The sequence below is a fragment of the Amblyomma mixtum genome, chromosome 1, assembly GCF_055824585.1.
Source record: "Amblyomma mixtum isolate Tamu chromosome 1, ASM5582458v1, whole genome shotgun sequence".
Lineage (NCBI taxonomy): Eukaryota > Metazoa > Arthropoda > Arachnida > Ixodida > Ixodidae > Amblyomma > Amblyomma mixtum.
In genome coordinates this window covers 175,758,723-175,761,147 of record NC_143012.1, presented here as the reverse complement: position 1 = coordinate 175,761,147, position 2,425 = coordinate 175,758,723, and the positions used below count along the sequence as shown (strand labels likewise).

Sequence of the window (2,425 nt, the reverse complement as noted above, 5' to 3'; positions counted from 1 at the left end):
ACTGGAAGCACGGCAAAATTATTCCCATTCCCAAAACTGAAAATTCATCTCTACTTAGCTCATATAGGCCAATATCTTTATTGTGTACTTCTTCAAAAATACTTGAACATATACTTTTTGGGCATATATCTGCCTTCCTGGAAACCAATCACGTAATTGACGATCGGCAACACGGTTTTCGCAAAGGCTTCTCTACAGTGACCCAACTTCTGGAGACGATTCAGGATTTTGCCGCAGCCATTGATAACCGGTGTCAAATTGATGTCATTTTTTTAGATTTTGAAAAAGCATTTGACCGCGTCTCACACAGAAAGTTCTTGCTAAAGCTAAAGACTATCTTGAAAAACGATCTACTGTTGGCGTGGGTACAGGCATATCTATCGTCTCGATCTCAGTCCATATCAATCGGCAATGCATGTTCGAGCCCAGCTTTAGTAAGCTCCGGTATCCCACAAGGCTCAGTACTTGGGCCATTGTTCTTTTTAATTTTTATAAATGACATTGTTAAAGAAATTCCTGTCAAAATCAAGCTGTTTGCCGACGATTGTGTATTATATCATGAAATACGAACTCCTGCTGACCAGCTTTTTCTTAATGACGCCTTGGCTAAAATTCATGATTGGTGCTCAACGTGGCAGATGAGTATTAATACTAAAAAAACAGTCTCAATGTCTATCACGCGGAAGAAGCAGCCATTAAGTTTTGCCTATACTATTAATAACCATCCCCTGTCTACCGTGGACAGCTACAAGTACTTGGGATTAACGATTAGCTCTGACCTACGGTGGAACAAACACATTTCTAATATTAAAAATAAAGCTATGAAAAAACTTGGCTTTTTAAGAAGATCTCTCCGGTACTCCACGCCGGAAATTAGGTTACTAGCTTACAAAACTTTTATCCGACCTGTTTTAGAATACGCCTCTGTTGTGTGGGACCCTTATACAAAAGAAAACATTAAAACACTCGAAAGTATTCAAAGAAAGTCAGTGCGATTTATTTGTAAGTCATACAGCTGGCAGACGTCCCCTACCATGCTACTTGAGAAAGCAAATTTGGAGTCTTTGCAGCTCAGGAGATACCGCGAGAGGCTTAAATATATGTTCATGATTGTTCACAACAAATTAGGAATTAACAGCAGCAAGTACATTGAGCTCGTCCCGGGTCGTTCGACACGATCCTACCATTCTTTAAAAGTGAAGGAATACTCCTGCCACACTGAAACATACAAGAATTCTTTCTTCCCCCGTACTGTGCGGGAATGGAATATCCTCAAAGCGAATATTGTAGAGGCTTCTACTGTGGAGTCGTTTACGGCGTCGCTTAGGAATTTGTAACAATTTTGCAGCATTCAACATTTCCTTTTTTTTTCTTTCTCCCAGTGCTCATTTTGACGCGAGATTCGTCTAATATTGTGTAATGTTTCTTTATAATCCACGTTTGTGAGGGCGATAGGCCGATATGCTGTGACCTGCTTTAACTTTTCTGCGTCATCGGATTTAGGGATTAGCACTGTATGGGATTTACCATAAGACGGGGGCAATTCATTTTCTTTATAGGCTTCGTTAAAAACTGCTGTCAGTACTGGCACTATTTCGCGTTTATATGCTTTGTAAAAAGCGGCGCTTAAGCCATCAGGTCCAGGAGATTTTCCCAGGTTCAAATTTTCTATCGCTTGCTCGACCTCCGACGCAGTTATCGATAGCTGCAGCCTTTCTTTCTGTTCGTCATCTAATCGCGGCAAAGCGCCAAGAAACTTTTCCTTGAATGCGCTCACATCCACTTCTTGCTTTGCAAACAGCGCCTGATAATATTCAAGAAATGCCTGCTGGATATGCCCGCTTTCTCCAGATAACGCCCCGCCCCATTCAATCTGTTCAATGTGGTTTCTGAACCACCGACGCAGATGTTCTGGAGGCTTACTGCCCAACTGTTTATAGCTTAGTTCGTTGCGTCAGTTTTCCCAAAAAAGGTCATTGGACCGGTTGGCGTCTCCTCTGCGGAGAACTGTCGTTACAGTGCACGTATTCACAGCACCGAGCCAACAGAGTAGACCACCAGATTAGATTAACAGTAGGGTAATCATTTGGCATTACGCGGTACACTGGTCACTGAACTTCTGTGAGGCGTATTAATAATAAATTGTTAATAACGCCGCAATCTTAAAAAAGGAGGACTCTGCAGGTGTGGGTACAAAATTTTGTGGGTGGTGAAGAAAATATATTTCGTTAAGAAGGATATAAGCTAGGCACATCTATTTCTGTGGCACAAGCTGCGTGGTCATTGTTTGCGAAAAATTATATAAAGTATTCCACCTCTCCTCTTGTAAAAACCAGTGCCCCAAAAGCAAAACATGCGTCGGCCGGGAATCGAACCCGGGCCACCCGCGTGGCAGGCGAGTATTCTACCACTGAACCACCGACGC

At 42.3% G+C, this 2,425-nt stretch overlaps 1 non-coding gene across 1 annotated transcript; it reads right to left on the bottom strand.

Moving 5' to 3' along the window:
* Positions 1-2,354: 2,354 nt before the first annotated feature.
* Positions 2,355-2,425, bottom strand: TRNAG-GCC (transfer RNA glycine (anticodon GCC)). Its single transcript has one exon. It is a non-coding gene; the product is annotated as a tRNA-Gly (tRNA).